We start from the raw sequence: 21580 nt of genomic DNA, 5'->3' as shown, positions 1-21580 counted from the left end.
ATCAAGGCCTCCCTCCGTCATGGGGTGCTGCTCATAAGATCTACCTTCAGTGTGCCCAAAGGAAAGCCTCAGGGCTTTCTGAGCCTTAAGTGTCCTGCCTGAGAGGAGGTCCACCAATGCCAACCCACTTTGTGTGGTCTCCGGGCAGAAGAGGACAAAGGACGGTGGACAGGTTGGCACATCACAACCTCTCCATCCTGGTTCTGAAGGCTCAGAAGGCAGGTATTTTAGAGGACGAAGGTGGACATCCAGCCCACTGTCTGGGGCTCAACACTGCTCATCTGTCCTCAAGCAAAATCCCCATTTCTCCTGGAAACCATGACTTTGCAGCAGCTATGCTTGGGGCTACCAAAGCCTTCCAGGGTTCATGGGTTTCTTTTGCATGGTTTCTCTGGTTTTTGGTTATCTTTTCCACACCATAGGTAGGGAAGGGACCTGCCAAGCCCATCCACCCTCCCCTTGGACCCTAGCCCTTAGATCTCCTCAAGGTACTTCCTGGCACAGGAAATCCCGTAGGCTCTCTCGGTAGCCCTCCCAGTGCCCAGCAGAGCTAGAGAACACAAGAAACTAGAGCCAAGTGGATCCCGGCAGAGCCCAACCATCACTCAGGGGCACGATGGAAGGTCCCATCCTGTGGGACAGCACCTTCCCTCTGGAGGAAACTTCCAGATCCACGTGGGCACGTATCTGTTAAGGTCACTAGCGCCTCAGGAAAGTGAACCCAGCTCCTACCTCCTCACCCCAGAGCCTTACATGAGCCACCAGCCTCGACAGGACCTTGAGGACAGCTCGGCCATCTGGTTTTTGTACAATCTGCATACATACAGTGCACATAAATTTATCTTCCAGGGCCTTCAAAATGTACACAGCTGAATCCTACTGCTGACTTTGGCACTTGCTCCTGGTATCTGAGAAGAACAGATTCAATTAAAAAGGAAGTAACAGATGCTGCAAATCACTCCCTCATTTTGAGAGAAGTTTTTTTTTTTTTTTCTTCCCTCCAAATGGCCTGAATTACTTGATGATGAACAGCCATGCAGCAAAAAAAGGCTGGCATGACAACTTCCAACCTGGCTTCAAGCCAAGGGGAAGCTGTGGGTTCTTCCTCCTAGGTGGTCTTTATGCCCTGGCACATTCTTTTGTCTGGTCTGGGTATTGTTGTGTAGAGAACTTGGCTGGAGGTAGAGAATGGACAAAATGAACCCAGGGTGCTTTTTAGCCTTGGAATGCTTTGCTTTTCCTCACTTGTCCTCAGTGTCCTGGTGAGGGGCATCTGTGGACATCAGAGATAGAATTAGTATCCCCATTTTAGAGGTGGAAGAAGAGAGGCCCCAGGAAGGTAGGGTAGTTCCCCAAACTTAACCAAAGGAAATTAGTTCTGTCAGGAAACCTCCATTCTTTTCCCACAATGCATCTGTGCCCTGCACACAGAAGGAGGTAGCGATGGGGCCAGGGCTGGGCTGGAAGACCCTGGAGCACGTTCAAGGGATCAGACATATGGGTTCCTGGTATGTGTTCTTGAAAGGCACCCGCAGGCTGCTGTGCTCAGCTTTCCTTGCCTACCACTCAGACCTGCTCAACAATTCCACATCCTGGTTCAGCTTCATCCTGCCTGTGTCTTCTGAGACCTCCTGGGACTCTGGGGGCCATCCTGTCATTGAGGACTTGGGATAGGACCCACCTAGTGGGAGAATAAGGCAAGGAAAAAGGAAGAAGTTGGATTTTTCCATGAGATCCTATTGCTTCTCTTTTCCCTAAGTACTAAAACACTAAAAGATGAAGAATCCCAGGGCTGAGCAGAGGATGGGGTCCCCCACCACCAAAAGAATTTTAAAAATTAATAAAATAAAAAAAGATGTCTGCTGCAGAGATTTTTGGAGCCTGGAATGGCAAGGCTGAGAAGCTTCCTTGCCAGAGATTTTATAAGAGGAGTGAGGGGGATCCCTTTGGGGGAACTGGCTGAGGGGATCCTGCCTGGATACAGAGGCACAAAGTTAGCAGTGCTCACTTTTCTTTCCCGGAGTCTTGCTTCTAACAGTCGTCAAGTGACAGGGTTCCCACGCTCCCTAACCCCATGATTTTACCGGTGATCTTATTTTCTGAAGCAAGAGTCCATGAAAAGCACGACTTGAAAATCATGATTTGAAAGTTGCAATTGTTCCAGAAAACCCAAGATGTCTGCTTAGCTATTCCCATGACCTCTCTACCTCCCAAAGCATATAACCTGGGCTTCCTCTTCCTGAGGAACAAGAGAACAAAAACTCTAGCGAGGTGGTGGGTGGCTTGGGCTCCCATGGGCCACTGCTCCCCCTGTGATGCCCTTCTGGGGTGACCTCTATCCCCACTCCTTTTCTGCATTGGCACCTTTCCTTTCCACTTCCCCAAGTTGGGCTCAGTTACCATTTAACTGCAGCTCTGTGATCATGAAGGGTAAGGACACCACAACCAGCTAGCCAAGGATTTCACTTCTGGCTCTACCACTTTTCAGATGTGGACATCAAGGAGGGCCTTAAATGTCTGAGCCTTCTCCTTGCAAAATGGGAGGGGACTGGACCTGCCTAGCAGATGGATGGTGATACTGAGGGTCATAACATGCGGAGGACAGCAGCATGCCTGGCATGTAATAAGCCTGGACAATAATCGTGGCCCCGTCTCAACTACCAGCATCCTCCCAAACTTGCTCCTCCTGTCCTGAACGCCTGACCTCAGCCTCCTTTACCTGTGTCTTCTAATTTTACTTTCATTGGTCTCCCTGCCTTCTATGCAGGGGAGTCGGAAGGCCAAGCCAGGCCATTTATTCTCCATGAGCTTAAATCCATGACTGAGAATGCACATTCAATCCAAGGAGAATGAATGAATGAGTGAATGAATGAACACAAACAAACAAAGAAAAAAATGGTTTAGAGCTCTAGCTTCCGAGATGTGGTGATCATCTCTCCCTCGTCTCTAGCGGAAGGAACTGGGTGGGGGTTCAAGTTTCCCATTTGCAAAAGCCTTGGACTATGCAAGTCTACCAAAGATATAAAGTGCCTGATTCGAAATATTTCTGCGGATCACAGGCCCACACCTGGAAAGAGTTAACCCTCAGGTGCTGGGGATATTTTCATGGTCTTTAATAAGGGATCAAAGAAGCAGGACACACATGCCCTGAATCTCTAATCCTTCCAACGCCCACATATGTTCCCTTTCCCCTTCTGATTTACTGAAGTTCAAGCTCACTTATCAGGAAATACACTTGCCAGCTTCCACTGGGGCTGACCTGTAAGTGATGAAATCTTAGTTCTTCCCCCAAATCCTCACTCCAGAAATTCCATCCTCACCCCATTCTTCCCATGGGATAGGGGTTGGGATTCCTTGCTTTCTGAAATCCCTTCTACAAAGAGCCCACATTTTATAAAAGTAGACATAAATGTGGGGATGGGGACAGGAAGGTGACATTTCAAGGATGAAGGAGTTTCTCAGGGTTCGGGTGGCTGGTTCTCGGGCGGTCATAAGATGCTCCCTGCACGGGACGCCTGGGTGGCTCAGTTGGTTAAGCAGCTGCCTTCCGCTCAGGTCATGATCCCAGGGTCCTGGGATCGAGTCCCACATCGGGCTCCTTGCTCGGCAGGGAGCCTGCTTCTCCCTCTGCCTCTGCCTGCCTCTTTGTCTGCCTGTGCTCGCTCGCTCTCTCTCCCTCTGTCTCTGGCAAATAAATAAATAAAATCTTTAAAAAAAAAAAAGATGCTTCCTGCACGAAGGACGGGGATGGGAGAAGACCATGAGTTGAACACCTCCACTCCAGGCACCGTGCTAGACACGCTACATATACCTGCTCCTCTCATGCCCGACAACTATGACAGAGAGATGGATTCCACACATTCTGCTTATTCAAGCCCAGGGCGGGGACTTGTCCCGTGTCACAGGGCTCCTGGAACATAATGCCAGGACTCAGACATCAAACTTAGAGATGTTCTAGTTTGAAAACCTGTGGAGGCCTTCTGAGGGATGCAAGTAAATAAAATTGGCAATACAACTGACAACAAATGGAAAATGAACATCTAGGCCACCAAAAATCATAAGTAAAATGACGTTTAAAATAATTTACTGCCATTCCCTGGAGAAGAGTCGTGCGTCTCACATCTGAGGGCCTCTCTCCTCCAGAGGAGGCTGAGAATCATGAGAACCTTTGAGATAATCGCTCCCAGTCCTTTCCCTTTACAGAGAGAACAGAGTCTCCAAAGGGTCCAGAGACAACTAGAGCCCAGGGTTTCAGCTTCCTGGCCCCAGTGCTTTTCTGCTAGGATTATCTTATGCCAGGAGAAGAGACAGCCAAAGACGGACTCCACTACAGTGGTTCTGCACCCTAAGAATTATGACCCAGCGGATTAGCTCTTTATTTCTACTGAGGGAGAGAGAGGAGACAGGAAGATTTGACTGCAACCAGAGACTCAAGGTGCTTATTCATTCAACAAATACATACTTATCAGGCATTATATGTAGAAATTACAAAAAAAAAGAGAGAGAGAGAGAGAGAGAGAAACTATGAGCAATCACACAGCTTATTGAGAAAGAGGGTCATCCCCATCATTATCTTTTTTGATGGTAAGGGTTATAACAGAGGGGAGGACAAGGCACTTGGGCAGCCCAGAGGAGGAAGAAGCAAGTGAGCTCTCTTGCAAGAGGTTTCTAGACGGTTTCAATGAGAGAAGGAATGAGGGCATCAAGCAGAGAAGGCATGGGCTAGCAAAAGTTTACTCCTCCTCAGCAGGGACAAGGAAGTACTGGAAAAGCCTGAAGAGGCGGGTCTTCTCTCAGGTTAGGGAGCAGAAGTCTTCTGTGCCTGGTGGCTTGTAAGAACGGTGGGTACAGCAGTTGGTCCCAGATATTTTTGGACTTTCAGAGCTTTCAGAGCAGAGGCCAGTAGGCTGAAGGTGAACTGGATTGAGTTAACTTTTAATTTTCTCAATTAACAACTTATTCTAAAATCCCCAATGCCAATGATCACCGTGAGTTCATAAAAGAAAGGATGTTTTAAACACCCAAAAAATTAGGCAGGGCACGGTCACAGAACAAAGGGTACTTTTTTTCCCCTGAGAAAGATCATCTGGAAACTTTCCACCAGTATGCTTCTTACTTTACTCATTTCCCATTGTACCAATGACAAGGTTGACAGGATTTGGGACCCAAGTCATGACTGGAGGATATCACCCATCAGCCCTGCTATATTTAGATAGATTTAAATGGGGGCAAGCTAAGCTCTTATACTGGAATGGTGCAAACTTCTGGTTGGTATACTTATGACAATCTACGGGTAGATGCAGCTGAAATTCTCCACCATATCATCCCTTTACAGTATATGAACCAAGGCATAAGGTATTTTTGTCTACATACACGATTTTGGGTACTCCCTTTAGCCAAGGGTTTCCGGAACCATCCACCTACACAGTTCTTCTGAAAGAGCTCCAGGCTTTTAAATTCCAGCATCAGGAGAGCAACAAGTCTAAAACTCATTATTCTGAAGGCTATCCCCAAGCTAGCCCCTCCCCCTCAACACACTCAGGAGGATCAGTGATTCCTGAGGGAAGCTTGTATCCAGGGTACCAGAGTAAAATGCAAAATGTACACTCTAGCTTAACAACACAGGTCGTTGGCAACAAAGCCATTTCTCCAGACCTTTATGGGAGGAACTTTCCCACAGTCAGCCAGATGTGCAAACAAGACCTTTGAATGCCTTGGAGTGTAGAGACTACAGAAGCTACCAGAGGGTGTAGCTGAGGACAAGGTTCTCAAATTCATTTTTTTCCAACTTTGTTCAGAAGGAGAAGGATGGATGCTTACAAACAACCCACACTTTCTAAAGACCCAAGCCCTAGATCTGAATCTGGGAGAGGCATTAAGGACTAGAGCTTTTGATGAATAAGGAGGAACGTTTTTATCTTCTTCCTTCACGATGAGCATTTGGCCTCCTCAGGAATGACCATTAGGACATTTGGTGGTCTGAGGTCCAGACCCAGGCAGGCTAAGTGTACCTCAGTGCAACTTGGGGAGACGGACGCCATACGTAAGATCACAGGATTCCAACTGCTTCCCGCACAAAAGGAGGGTGTCAGCCCCTGTGGGCCAAAGGCAGAGCAAGGGGTGTACAAAGTCCTGTGACAAAGCTGAGTGGTGAGGACAGGAAGGTCAGAAAGAAGCCCTGTGCAGTCGTGTTCTTTCTCACCTCACCCACTCACAAGGGTGCTCGACCTCCCTGTTAACTAACCACATGCGGTAGTTGGAGGTGGGGATGCCCCAGTGGGTTGGTGAGGTAGCCCGGGGGCTCAACCACATTCAGGATGTTACCTCTTTGGAAAAGAATCCATCTTTGTTAGGACTGGAAAGGAGACCTTGCTTCTACAGTTTCCATGAGAAATTACCAGGGCCTGTAAAGGAAGGGGCCATGGGCTGTGGGTTCTTGGATTGGTTGTCAGTAGTGAAGAGGATTTTAGGTTGAGCCAGCTGCAACCTCAAAGCCACTTCCCTTTGGGATTCATGAACTCGGCTGGCAGCTAGCAGGGTAGCCTGGGTCTATGGGAACAGCTCCGCTCCCCACAGGGCCAGGGGGCTGGGATACGGCCAAACATACCATATCAGGCAGGTGAGTACCTGTTCCCTCCCTCTATTTAAGTCACTAGGTTTGGAGCCCTAACACAAATCCTTCTCTAACCATAGATGTTCCATCTCTGTGACTTTTCCTTTCTCCTAACCCCCACAATAAAGAAAACAGAAGAGGGCTGATCATTTATATGCGTTGCCAACTCTAGAAAGCATAGCCCTCAAAGAAACCTTCAAATAAGCTCTCTATTTAAAAACAAACAATTTAAACAACTGTTTTCAGAGACATCAGCCCATAATCCCTCTGGGGAAAGCGGCCTCTGAAAATCAGGCACCAGCCCTAGGACTGGGCAATGCTCTTGGGACCAGCTGAACCAAAGCCTCCTCAAACCCCGTCCTCAGGTCCACCATTCTCAGACCCACTGGCCTGTCTAACCTTTCACAAGGTCACAAAGTGATCTTCCCCCAACGTGAAGACCAGTAGTTGTTTTCAAAGTTGAAAACTGTGAACTTCTTCCAGCCACCATCTCAGAGGAAGAACCTGGGAGGTTGTGATTCAGAGACTCCATATTTGGCCAGATGAGAATGTTCAGCTCTCAGGTTTCAGGCTCCGTAGGGTGAGGGCTCAGCCCCTGTGTAAAAGGTCAACTAGCTCTGGTTGCTTGAGTTCACACACGGCCTACAAAGCACTTGCCGGTGTTGACAAAACTTTGGTCTTTAAGGGACCTTAAGCCGCAGGCTCTTTGAGCGAGGCAGACTGGTTTCTGAGTCCAAGTGAGTCACTCTTGAGGCCAGGGCTGTTGGCCTGTTGGGGGATGGTGGCCCCCGAGCCAAGAGATCTCCTTGTCCATCAAGATAGGGAGGAATGACCACTCTGAAGCCAGGAGGGCACATGCTAAGGATGCCAGGTTTCTAGAATGCACCCATCAGGGCCTGTGCCATTGCTAAGGTTGCTTCCACCCTAGGAAAAGGAACTTTTCCATCAACCCCTAAACCAGTACCAGGTCCAAGTCCTGTTCTCTTAAAATCTTAGTCACTTCCTGTGTCCTAAGTTTCAAAACTTAGTCTAGAAGTCTCAGTCGGCAGATTTTTCCCTATTTTTCAAGAGGAGAAGCACCATTTGATCGTTGTTTTGAAAAGTAGAAAGAAGAAATTTTGAAATATGTGGCATGTCTGCAACCAAGCCAGCTTGGTATGTAAGTACCAGCTGTAAGTAAGTACCTGCTCCGGGTCAAGGTCACAAAGAGGAGGATGAAGAAGACATTCCACATATGAACCAGACATAGCATTCAGCTTCAGGTTTTTAAAGGAGTAAATGAACAAATGATGAATGAATGCAAAATCAGGGTTAATGCTAAGTTTTATAGCAATTCCCCTCCTTTGTATAACTGCATTAATATGTTCCAAAGAGGATGACTGAGAATAAACATTTTTCCTGAGTTAAAACCAGAAGACTCTTCTTCCTAATGTTTTTCCTCCTCCCCCTCCAAACCCCAAACACATCTTTGGCTTCTAGAATCTTCTGCAATGTGGGTTTCCCTCAAGTCTTTAATTGGACCTTGAATCCTGAAGGAAAGAGTCCTCATGCTCTTTGGGGATAAAGTCCCAGATTTGACTTTATGGGATAATATTCTGTCTTTTAAAAAGTACTTTGTCAACAGATCGTTATTTTAGACCCTTCCATCTCTCTCTCTGCGCAGAGGTCATTTAGGGTTCTGGATGATAGGTTCCCTTGCACATACATGTGTTGTGCTTGGATTCATTATTATAGCAAATAATTCCATTTTCTAGGGAACAAGGGTCACTTCTCCTCGTGGGGTGTTTGCTGATCCCTCTGCTCAGAATACACGATAGTATTTGCAAACCACAGGACGGAACAAAAGGAGACAAACTTCTGTCCTCACGGAGACTGTAGTCTCCACTGGACATCAAGGTTAAAAACGGGAAGCCAGTGAATGGTGGCGCAAGGCGGCCAGCTTGTGTCCTGGGAGCTCCGGGGAGATGGGTCGCTCTGGGCAAAGGCTGCCAGGACAGGTTTTGAGATGGAGCAGGGACACGTCCAGGGGAACGTCAAAAGGAAAGAACTGGTCCTATTCTCAACCCGCCGTCCGTTCTGCTCCGAAGACCCTTGGTTCCTTGAGAGAAGCAGTGGGCGAGCGAGTGGGAGCCGCAGGGGTGCGTGGAGAGACACCCCGTGCCTCTGGGTAAAGCTCGGCCCTCTGGGGAGCTCAGGGCCTTGAGAGGCACATCGGAGGGAAGAACACAGTCCTCGTGAAAAGCCCACAGATGTCGCAAACTGTGAGTGTTACCCAAAAAGCAGCTCGCACAGGCTCCCATCCTATCGGGCGCCCAGCAGAACTTGCCACAGCAAGTGCCTCGCTCCCCTTAATAAGGCCTCGTTTTATGATCTCCATGCTCTGTCATTTCTCCCACTGCCTTGTACACTGGAACATTCTACTCCTTACACTTCGTGTTAATTACTCTGGGGGGTGGGGAGGCTTCGGGCTACGGCGCACAATAAAAAGACCAATTAGAACGTTTCCCACTGTCTTTTCCTTGCTTTGTAATCCCCCAAATCAATCAACCCAGTCCCTAGACCCTCCCAACAGACAAGCAGGTCTGTGAATGCCCTCGGACAAAGCAGCTGAGAAATTCAAAGCAGATGGAGAATCACACAACCATGCAAATTAGTACAGGCCTTGGGCGGGACAGGATGACGATGTTGGGGGCTGGGAATTAATTTTTAATATAAAACAGAAATAATCACCCACGGCACTGATGTTCTTTTTGTGACGAACCAAGATGGTTCTGCTTAAATGGGGGGATGTGGGGGGAGGGGGTCTCTTTCCGAGCTCTCTACACGTTCACACGGAGAGCTGGGTTTCCCCGGGATAACTCCCGTGGCATGAAGTGCACCGTGTGGGGCCGTGGACTGTTTGCCCCAGGTGAAGCTTTCCCTCACTGGTCAGCAGGACGCTTCCAAGCCCAAACTGCTGACATCAACATCAGAACTAAATTACGAGCGCCAAGAAGACGAACACGCAAAAATCTAAACCAAAAAATTAAAAAAAAAAATCAAACAAAAAGAAATGTTAAAGTTTATCCACTCGACTGCAGAAGTTTAACAAGAAATTCTCAACTTGCCAAAGGATGGGAAGAAAAAAAGCACTCACCGTCTGTAACTCGGGTCCCGGCCCAAACCAAGGAGGAGACAGGGCTTGCGATGTTAAACCATCCGCCCGGCACCGGGGACTTCACGCTTAGCTTAGCGCCTTAAGGAATCGCGTCTCTAACCAGCTCTGCAAAGAATAGCTTCTGAATCCCCCACCTAATCAACAGACGCTCACTTCTACCTTATGGAGGAGGCAGGGCCTCTCCCCGAGGGGAGGAAGATGGCCGCTCCAGCTTGTTCTCTGGGCCTCGCGGGCTCCCGTGCTGGGCTTCCTCTAATAGCCACACCTGATTGCTCACACCACACACCTGCCCACCGAGTGGGCCCAGGTGAGTAAAGGTCCTGAATGACTCCACCACGGGCCAGTCCGTACCATAGTCAATTTCTTGACTGAGTTTTAAAATCAAATAATACCATTTATGCAGAGCTTAAGAGATCACGCAACACTGAAAAATCTGTGTCCTCTGCAACAAAAATTGCGTCCCCTCACAGTCATTCTGGAAGGTAGCTGCTCTTTACAGATCTTTCACAGAAAAGACTGAAGTACCTGCTAGTAACACACATGAGGAAGGGGCTGGGCCAAGATTCCAACCCAAGTCTGTGGCTCCATATACTATGCTCTCGGGGGCTGTGAGTTCTTTGAGATCGGGGGGTCATACTGTCCCCCTCTGGAAGGTTGGAGGTGGGCTCTGGGCTACATCTGATGCATGGCAAAGTGGAAAAAGTATGTGCCCTTGAGAGAGAGCTAGGTCCTGATTCTGGCTCTGCCACTTGCTTGCTGGAAATCCTGAGCCAGTTCGCTCCCACTATGAGCTCCTCAGTCTTCTCTGTGAAATGGGACCAGGATCCACCTCACGGTGCTGTTGCGAGGACTGAATGAAATAACTTTTGCAGAGCAGGTACCTAATGGACACCAGTTTGTTTCCATGCAACAACCCCCCCCCACCCTGCCCAGGATCAAGAGATTGAGAACCAATCCCAGTCCCCGGTCTACATACATTACGCATTTAGATGCACAACTTCAGGTTAAGATGATTATCAACAACAGCACTGAAGCTGGGAGATTTCCAAAGAGGTGGGTGTGCCAGGTGTAATGAGAGGAGAGACAGAGGACTGTGGGAACGCTGGGGGTGGGGGGTCAGCTTTAGGTTCTGGCTCTTGTAGCAAGAGATCCTCCACACGTGGGCCCCGTGGGGCCCCGGGGCCTCGTTTCTGATAGCCTCAGAACTGGTGCCTTCCTACCGCGGACTCTGGGCTCTCATGTATTACGAGTGCTACTTTGCTACGTGTTCCCTCCACCTGTCTCTCCACTACCTCTATGCTGTCCTGTTTTTCTGTCGTCTCCTACCATGTCATAAGATGGAGAAAATGTACAAATCAAATGGCCAAATGGGGTTACCCATGAACAATTTTTGGCAGAGCCCCACTGAGGGGCATGGAAAATTCTGGAAGGTGGAGGGTAACAAGAGGTAAAAAACTAATGGCTGGTATGAACTGCAACAAAAGCTCTCATGATTCCAGGGGCACAGGTCAGGGGGAGGGGACGTCAGGAGCAATGCTGACAACTTTTTATCAGATGGGACAGAGGGGAATTCCAATCCTGAGAACGGAGGTCTGCTAGGGGGGCCGGGGTGGAGGGGGAGAGAACCGGGATCACGTCGAGGAGACCCAGCTCGGAGACTGCTGGGAGACCATCACAGTGGCTCCACCACTGGTTTCCCCATCGATGGAGTGTGGGGGTTGGACTGGGCTGGCTTTGGAATCAGACAAACCCAGGCTCCAAGTCAGGCTCTGCCACATACTTGTTAGGCAACTCTGGGCAGGCTTCTTTGTGTCTCTAGGCTCCAGTGCTCCCATCTGTCGGATGGGGATGAGAGACCATGTCTCCAGAAGCTCGTGGAGGAATAAGGGAGGGGTATTTAAACACAGACCCTCTTGCACAGTGACAGGTCCCTGAGGCTCACAGTCTAGAAGCTGCTTGCTCAGTAAATACCAGTCTCTTTCCTCACTCTATCTCTAAGTTGCTGTAAACTTACATAGCTCCGGTGCAATCCATTTAGTCAATTTCCAATGATCCTCCCTGGCTACCCTGCCCTCCCTCATCCTCAGCGGTGAGGGCACTGAGGGGCTATATGCTGGAGCAGCAAATGGACGACTCACTCTGGACAAGGTGGAGACAGATGTGGGCAGGATGGTGGAGGACAAAGGACCCACAACTGGGAGGTGGTGGACCCAGGTCTGACCTCTACCTGACTAGGTCACTAGCTATAAGACATATGACTGTGGTCAAAATTTTCTTAATATTTCTGTGCTTTGGTGTTCTCACCTGTTACATGGGAATAACCATACGTGAAGGTGCTTTGTGGATTGGAAAGTGCAGTTGGAGTATTTTTTTTAATCTTTTTTTTCTTTTTTTAAGATGTTATTTATTTATTTGACAGACAGAGATCACAAGTAGGCAGAGAGGCAGGCAAAGAGAGAGGAAGGAAAGCAGGCTCCCCGCTGAATAGAGAGCCTGATGCGGGGCTCTATCCCAGGACCCTGGGATCATGACCTGAGCCGAAGGCACAGGCTTTAACCCACTGAGCCACCCAGGCGCCCCAGTGCAGTTGGAGTAATAGTGGTCAACCACATGTTATGATTCCAGTGACCTATATGAAAAACTGTCCAATGGTTTGAGTTGGAAATTGTAGTTTAGATATATTTAAGATTTTATTTATTTGACAGAAAGAGATCACAAGTGGGCAGAGAGAGAAGGGGAAGCAGGCTCCCCGCTGAGCAGAGAGCCCGATGCGGGGCTCGATAAAGACCCTGAGATCATGACCTGAGCCGAAGGCAGAGGCTTAACCCACTGAGCCACCCAGGCGCCCCTGGAAATTGTAGTTTAAATGTTCGGAGAGCTGTACCTAGTGCCCTGGAGCAGTCAAACAGACCCTAATCTCTAAAACGGAATGACTATTCTGCAGACAGTTGATGCATTCCCCAAAAGAGCTGAGTTGGTTTTTCTTTGCAATCACCAAATCCCCCTGTGACCCAATGGAATCATCAACCACCGGCGGCCTGCTCTGTACTTGAAAAACAATCCGATAAACCACCCTCTTATTTTAACAGCTAGCACAGGGCAGGGCAGGAGGAACCCCCACCCACGCTTGTTCTGAACACACAACGTGTTGCAACCGATGTGAAAACAAGATAAGGAGAACCGTCTGTCAACAGTGTCGGGCCTTCCCTAGAGGGGAGCCGCTTTCTGTGTATTCTGCACAGATGGGAGCCAGAGGCCACGCGGTCACCTGCAGTGCTGTCTTGACACACACAGATGTGCCAAACATCGCCCAAGTTCACATACACGGCCAGCTCACTCACTCATTCTCACCTTTCGCGGTCTTCTGAGATCTATACGTAGTGGCAGAGTGCGCTGTGGAAACCTTCCTTAAGGTTAAGATCCTACCCGCTGAGAACTGAGGAACTGAAGACTGTCTGGCCATAGGGCTGGGAACCTATAAGCTCAACGTGTCTGTTCAGAAACTTCCCGAGAGCTCTATCCTATTAGAAAGCCCCAGGTGAGGTCTTTGAAAACTTCATTTTATTTATTTATTTTCAAATACACAGTGAAACATTTTTCCTATGTTCTGAACAGCTGGTCATGCAATTAGCTTTATTTTTTTTTAATACTTTATTTTTTTGAATTTAATTTTTTTTTCAGTGTTCCAAAATTCATTGTTTATGCACCAACCTAGGGCTCCATGCAATACGTGCGCCCTCCTTAGTACCCACCTCCAGGTTCTCCCAACCCCCTACCCCCTCCCCTCTAAACCCTCCCCTTGTTTCTCAGAGTCCACAGTCTCTCATGGTTAGAAACTGAACTGGGCTACCCCTTTCCTCTTTCTTGCCCCACCTCCCCCCTGCACCCTCCACCCAGTTCGAAAACTTCATTTCAAACCCACTTTGACTTGGCTCAGCTGCAGGAACCGATGCCCTGGGACAAAAGTGCCCCCAAGGCTGTTCTTTTCTGTTTTTCCTGAGCATCACGGAAGCTCCACGGACAGAGGCACAGTGCAGATAAGGGTCCAAACAACACATCCAAGGCCGAAGAGGACCACAGTGCATAGAACGTGACGTACATAAATGCTTACGAGTTGTGAAAAAAAGTTGGGTTTTTTTTTTTTTTTATTAAGGAACAAGAAAGAAACCACAAAGTCTCTTAGAGCTGCTGAAATGGCAACCGTATCAGATGCTTATCAGCATGGACTACCTCTGGGTGTCATCTCTCTGAGAACAATGCAGTGACTGCCGTGGGATCCAAGGAGACAGTCCCCAAACGTCATCCCCACAACGGAGTCGGGAGGACTGGACATGTTTGCAGAGGAGGACCAGGCTGCACCTGTTCTCTGGCCTGCCGGTCCTGGTTCCCGGCGTCCTGCTCCTCTGCAGCCTTCCTGTCTGATAAGGCCAGAGCTTCCAGCTCCTTCCAGGCCACCATGCAACTGAGGTATGACCAGAATGGAAGGAATAAATGCAAGTTTTCTATGTTAATGTGAGTCATTGTGAATGACATGTGCTAGGATTACCCAAACCTGAGCCTGTACAAAATGCCAAGCTCTATGCTAGGAGCTGGGATCTGAACACCAAGGACACACTTAACTTTGGCAGCCGAGATGCTCCCAACCAAACAAGTCACTTTCCCCAATTCTTCGTCCCCTGTGCTTACTAAAACGGCTTCCCCTTGACCGTGGCAGTGTGGGCTAGGCCTCAGCCATTCCCCTAGCAACCTCTTAGTTTTGCTAGATCTGCATCTGTATTCAACTGTATTTACATAGTTTTTCTTGAAAAAAAAATCATTTACAGGGCACCTGGGTGGTTCAGTGGGTTAAAGCCTCTGCCTTCGGCTCCCATCATGATCTCAGGGTCCTGAGATCGAGCCCTGCATCGGGCTCTCTGCTCAGCAGGGAGCCTTCCTCCTCCTCTCTCTCTGTCTGCTTCTCTGCTAACTTGTGATCTCTGTCAAATAAATAAATAAAATCTAAAAAAAAAAAGGGAAAGAACTCATTTATTTTAACTCAAATACATTTTCAAGAAAACTTCATACGACCCCCGTGAAGAGCCACCAAGGCCCATTTACCCTAAACAGAAAATAGCCACTGATTAAAAAAAAAAGAAAACAACACCCAGGAAACACAATATATTTACTAAACCCCAGTTGCACACTCTCACCTGCCAGCGCTCTGAGCATAAGGCCAAGGGCTCTCTGTTTGAAAGACGAACCAGTGGTGGACGGACTGGCTTGGCTCTGATACTCTCCCCCCAACCTTGTGATCAGAAGCAAAAAAGGAATCATTGCTCACCACGTGATTCACTGTTTCTTAATGTTATGTCTGCATCTCACCCCAATGAGACCCCAAGGTCCGCGCATACCGTCTGTGCTTCCCAAACCCCTGCAGGATGGGGGCTCTCCCGTTGCGCCCCCAGAGCCTCGGGCACTGCGCAGAACACCGTGGGCCCCGCACACGTATCTGTCCAATGAATCAGTGCAGGCGTCTTAGCCTTCTTTATTCCAGCCATACCTACCGGCCTGTTGCCCTCCAGTGACCCACACCCCCTCGCAAACCTCCACGTCCTTTTCCATTTTGTGCCCTTCATGGAATGTTTTTCCTTCTCCCCCACTTTCCACCAACTGATTAACTCTCTCCTCTCCTAGTCTGCAGCCCTGTCATACTCCCTGTGTGGTCTTTCCTTACAACGTTGGGTTGAGAACAGAAATCTTTTCCGGTAGGTCCATTACATGGGTCCCTTGATTATTGGGACTGTCATGAGATAATCCCTAAATGCTTGTCTTTCTCTCCCTATCAGTGTCTGAACTCCAGGAGGGGGGCAGAACTGTCTCCTCCCTATGGTGCTGAATAAAAGCCTGTCAGGCTCTGCCTGTCTGCTCTCACCGCATCACGCAGACCGTGTCTCTCCCCTCTCTTGAGTCTTCGTGCAGACTGTGTCTTTGCCTGGAACGTCTCAACAACATGCAAACTCCCTTCCATGTTCCCGCTCAGAGGAGAGCCTTTCCCCTCCAGCTGTGACACTCCTTCCCCCTGTGCCCACGATACCCCCTTGTATCCCTTTCACTGTGGGATTAAGCCCTGCTCAGTGCAATTCTGTGTTTCTGTACGATTTGGTTAAGCGACGAGCTTCTTATTTTTGTGTCCCCAAGGCCTAGAGAGGACCTGGCATAGAGTGAGTAATCACTAAATAACTTCTGAAGGTATCAAAGTCTAGTACAAAAATATTTTTCTCTCCTCTTGCCAATTCCCAAACCCTCTAAAGTCACGGTCAGTGAAAGCATAACAATATTAAACTTATTGCTGACATTACGGAGTACTTACTATTTGCCAGGTACTTTGTAAGCATTCTCTCATTTAATTATCCCCACAGCAGAAGGGTACTTCTGTGGACACCAGTTTGCATGACTGACATTAAGGCACTTGTCCCCGGTTACATAAGCGGCAGAGCCAAGGAATGGACCCAGGCTGGAAAATCTCCAGTGTTCTCAACTACCAGCCTGGCCCGGTCTGTGACCTTGTTCTGTCTGACCTACTGCCCTCCTTCATGGTCAGAAGCCAAATCCTGGGGAGATGGACCTGGGCCTACTGAAGGGTTGCTTGGACAGGCCCCTTTGGGAGTACAATTAAGCTACCAGGCAGGCCGTGCCCACAGCACAAGGCCTTACTACTTAACAGCCACCGTGGCCTCTTGCCTGAGCTGGGGGACTTGGCAAAGTCACCAGGTCCACACTCACCCAGCAGAAGGCCAATCAAGGCAGACTTTTCACTGATTCTAGAGATGTCTCTTTTTCATTTGTAAAATAACCCACAATTTGACATTTAGGGCTTTTCCTGCACATGGCAGAGGCTAGCACAATAAGAGATGAGCTGTTGTCTTTGAAATCTCACTAAAACAATTTTTTTTTTTTTTAAGGGAGAGAGAGAGAGAGAGAGAGAGAGGTGGGGGGCAGTGCAGAGGGAGAGGAAAGAATCTTAAGCAGGTTCCAGGCCCTGCTCAGTCAGAGCCTGACACCGGGCTTGATATCACGACCCTGAGATCATGACCCAAGCTGAAATGACGCTTGACTGACTGAGCCACCCAGGAGCCCCTAAAAACACACTTTAAAGATTTTAAATCTTAAACTGACTGAGGAGGTAAGTGGGCGTCCAGCGGCACCCGAGGGGGAGGAAGATTTTTGGCTCCATTTTTATGACTGGATTCTCTCCACACAAGAAGGCCACAGCTGGTCTTTCTTCACCCCAGTCCTGTGTCAAAAACCGTCTGAGGTAACAGAGGTCAACTTCCTCCCGTTTGAGAAATGCTGCTTGGCTGCACGAGTTTCTGTCCAGAACACAGTGAGTCTGTCTTATAAAAACCAGCTTCAAACATGGTATGAAGTTGAGGAGGGAGACAAAAAGTAAGAGCCACCTTATAAAAGCTCCTTCCTGCTTCTCGATGTTGTTACCAGATTCTCCAAAGGCAAGGTCCAGCACAGGCACACGGCAGAAGACACAGCCATGTGTTTCATTTTTCCAGGGATGAACCTCTCAGGAGACACACTTGTTTTGGAAAGAGAGGCATGCATATCTGGACAGCAAGTTAACCGTGACCTCTAATCCTGGGTTCCTTTTCTTTTGCTGGGAATCAGCATGATCGAGGGAGAAAAAATCCTGGCTGGCGGAGAGCTCCGGAAGACCTGGGGTTTGGTTCTGGCTTTGCCACTTGCTTGTTTTATGACTTGAACAAATCATTTAAGCGCTCTGGGCTGCAGCCGTTCCCAGAAGTGAAGGGATCGGGCCCAACGATCAAGGAGTTTCCTTTCAGCTCTGGAGCTTTCTGCTGTGACGGAGTCTGTCATACGGAGGACGAGGACATGGGTGACTCACTCTTGGGGATCCCACCCCAAGGCAAATCCTCTTCTAGCAGCAGCGATGATTACACTGGTAAGCTAGCATACCGCCCCCCCACCCCAGCCACCATTCCCTATACTTAAGGCACAAAGGTGATGAGTTTCAGAGGGAGGGATGGCTTTCTGTGGCTCTCAGTGGCTCTCATGGGTATATATTTAAACTTTAGCAGCCACTGGCCATGCAAAACATTGGTGGATTAGGAGTCCAGGTCTCAGTCAGGGATGCTCAGGACCGGGGGAGTCTGACTGCCACGACCCCATCTGGGGGTCGATGGCCGCCATACCGGATCGTCTTGAGCCATGGCTGAGCTGATACGTCGCGCTGGCTTCCTGTTTCACCTGCTCGTCTTCCTGATGACCTTCAGAGAGGCTAGCACAATGAAACCGCAGAGCCCTCAAAAACCTTGAGAGTGTAATTCTACTTTTTGGCACTTAAGAAAACAATCAGATGAAAAGTAAGCTAGTCACAACAGCTACCGTTTATGGAGAGCTCATGGTATGCAAGGACTCTGCTACGTACTTTATGTGTGTATCCTTCTATATAATCCTCGTCACAGTACTTCCAAATGGGTATGATGACCTCCATTTTACAAAAGATGAAACTAATGCCCTTAATCTCGCTCTGCTATTCAGGACACAAAAGTCTACGCGTGAGAATGTTCATTGCAACAAAATGGCCCAGATTTCCAAAAATGGGGACTTGCTTAAATGGTATTCCCATCTAATGACATACTAGACATGCATGAGAAATCATGTTAGAGCAATTAGTGACACAGAAAAATATTTACAGCAAATTGCTAGGTAAGAATCCCAACAATTTGGGGCACCTGGGTGGCTCAGTGGGTTAAGCCTCTGCCTTCGGCTCAGGTCATGGTCTCAGGGTCCTGGGATTGAGCCCCACATAGAGACTGCTTCCCTCTCTTTCTCTCTCTCTCTGCCTGCCTCTTTGCCTACTTGTGATCTCTATCTGTCACATAAATAAATAAAATCTTAAAAAAAAGAATCGCAGCAATTTATATAGAATTATATAGAACATATACGGTATGGTATTTGTTCTTCTTTATGTTTCTGTATTTTCCAAAATGTACACAATATGCCTGTATCACTTTTTAAATTGTGGGGCTTTTTGAGGGCCTAGTAGATGTGACCAAGAGCCCATCCCCATCCCACTTAGCGTCCAGATCCTGGGGAAGGGGTTTTCTAATAGATTCAGTTTCTAGACAATGGACATCTCCCCAGTCAGAACCAAGAGGTCCTCTCAGCCGGTCTTCTTATTCCTAAGACGTCAGTGCATGAGTGAGGGACTGAAAGAAAACTGAAGGCAGACAAACAATTCTTTAGCAGCTGTGGCTCCCACCCGATCCACTGGCCCTGATCACTATGCCCTAAAGAAGTCAAGCAGAGACTCCAAAATGAGGCCACCTGATAAAACAAAACAAAATCCACAAACGTTATCTCTGCTCCGTTATTACTATTCTGATCATCATTACGTAGTAGTTACTTAAATGAGGCATTAGTGTCTAGACAGGGAGATGAGATAGTACAGAGTCCGCTTCATGACTCAGAAAATTCTCTCAGCTTGGAGTCCTGGGAGCATGGGGAGAGTGGCCATGGAAGCGGGGAAGAACGTGGGCCTAGGCTTCAGGCTGCCAGGAGTTGGAACCTTGACCCCATTTACCAACTGAGGGACACTGGGCAAATCGTTAACTTTCTCATCTGTAGAATAGGTTTAGAGGGGCTGTCGAGAGGGATAAAGAGCGCATGTAAAAATCACAGCATAGAAGGGGCCTTGCAACTGGCTTGATCTCCCTCTTCCAACCCCCCCCCCATCCATCCTTCCCCCAGAACAACACACCTGCTCTCCACCATTCTCAAGTTCTAAAATCTTCCCCCTTGTGGGAGCATAGCACAAAACCTCCCATTTGAAACCCAGTGCTGGGGCGCCTGACCTCCCATTTGAAACCCGGTGCTGGGGCGCCTGGGTGGCTCGGTCGGTTAAGCCTCTGCCTTTGGCTTAGGTCAGGGTCTCAGAGTCCTGGGATCAAGCCCCGCGTCGGGCTGCAGGGAGCCTGCTTCCCCCTCTCCACCCTGCACACGCTCGCCCATCTTTCTTGTGCTCCCTGGTCTTGCTCATGCTCTCAAATAAATAAAATCTTTTTTTAAAAGAGAGAGAAAGAGAGAAAGCCAGTGTTATGAGGGGCTGTCTCAAACAGAAGGCTTGAGTCAGAGGGCAAGGCATGTAATTAGCCATCCGCACCAAACGGGACTCAGGCAGGACGCTGCGGACGGCCGAGTGCCATCTGATGCACACCTGGAGATGTCACGGCCGCGTACTGACTGCATCCTCCTACAACATCTCAGCGGATGATGGTAGCAGAATCATCTCCTGTTTGTGTGGTTTAGGATAAACGTGCAACATTTCATATTTACTGTACTTCACCTCCCCGGAGGCATAGAAAAGCTTCATTTAGGAAAAAAAAGAGCTCCCACAGAGATCCGTTGACTTGCCTGAAATCAGCTGGTGTGCGAGAGCGGAGGTGGGGGAGGAAGGGGTCCAGGGGCGGGGTGGGAGTCTATGTCTTATCTGTTACTCCCACGAGGACAGGGAGAGGAGACAGGATATTCGACCCTCTATCCTCTTCTCAAGTCCCCCACCCCGAGTCCTAGTCATATGCCCACATGGCCTTTCCTCCAAGGCCACATTCTTTCCCTTTGCCTTGTGGCCAAGAGCCCACTCAGCTTGCACAGATCTAGTCCCCACATATGCGTTAGGAGTCATTTTCCTAACCTTTCAGACCATGTCAGCAGCATTTCACCCTTTCTTGTAAATCTGCCGCCACACAGCCCACAGCATCGCAAAATACCAGCTGCAAGAAACAGCGGCCGCAAGCTCTAAGCCCCACCACAGGGCTCTGCCCTTCCTCGCGGAACTGGATGTGAGTCTTGCTGACTCTACATCAGGCCACACGCTAACCAGTGTTTTGCATACTCTTCCTTTGGGAGCATTTGTCTCTGACTTGACCTCTCTCAGCCTGATGGAGACCAAGTCTGCTTCTGCTGGACCCGCTCAGGCTTCTTCTGGCGGACGTTCTGCTGGGCGCTTAAGCGGCCCCCGATAGTGTGTTCTCTTACAAACTGAAATCCACTTAAGGCTGAAGACAGGTTCAGATTTCACCAGAGGGCCTTCTGAGTGGCCTGGAACAAAAGCTGCTTTATGTTGGTCTTTCTTTTCCACGGGCAGAGAAAGGGGATGGGCCTGGTGGTCTGACAGCATCATACGGGAGAGTGTGGTGCAGACTGAGGCACATGGCAGGCCTGGTTTCCAGACCCGCCTCCCTCCTCTCTGCCTCAGTGACCTTGTGCAACTCAGCTTCCCAGAGCCCTTGCTCTCCTCTTCCATTCATGGTGGTGATAACACCTGTCTTGCCCTCACCTTCACACGGCTGCTGTGTACGACAATGAAAACAGAAAACGCCTGGTTGACTGTAATGTGGAAGCACAAGGAGAGCGGCCACCACGATCACGGAGAGGTTTCTGCTTATCACACTTTACGTTCCCGAAGCCCATTTCCGCCTACAGGCTGCAGCATTCACACGAGTCACCGACCAGAGGGAAAGACCACCCCAGGGAGAAAGGCAGGGAGTGGACGAAGATGGACACAGCGATGAATTGCACGCTCTTCAGCACACATGCTCCGGTGGACTCTTCCGGAAAACAGGAGCATCAGGACAATGAGGGAGACGGTCGAGGTCTTCGTTCTCAGGAAGCTACGTTCCAGTGGGAGAGTAGGCAGAGAATAAGCAAGCAAGCAAAGGAGGTCGAGATAAGTGATCCTCCCACTGTGGCTGCAAAGAGGGGCTCCCACCTTCCCCATCTCCTTCTGAGACTGCAGG

At 49.0% G+C, this 21580-nt stretch overlaps 1 protein-coding gene across 1 annotated transcript in view; it reads right to left on the bottom strand.

Annotated features, from left to right (window-relative positions):
- Positions 1–21580, bottom strand: part of UBASH3B (ubiquitin associated and SH3 domain containing B) — a 136787-nt gene that overhangs the window by 87570 nt on the left and 27637 nt on the right. The window lies entirely within an intron of this gene.

This window comes from Neovison vison, chromosome 7 (assembly GCF_020171115.1).
Source record: "Neovison vison isolate M4711 chromosome 7, ASM_NN_V1, whole genome shotgun sequence".
Taxonomy (NCBI): Eukaryota; Metazoa; Chordata; class Mammalia; order Carnivora; family Mustelidae; genus Neogale; species Neogale vison.
The sequence above is the reverse complement of the archived record's forward strand: the minus strand, read 5'-3'. Positions and strand labels throughout refer to the sequence as shown.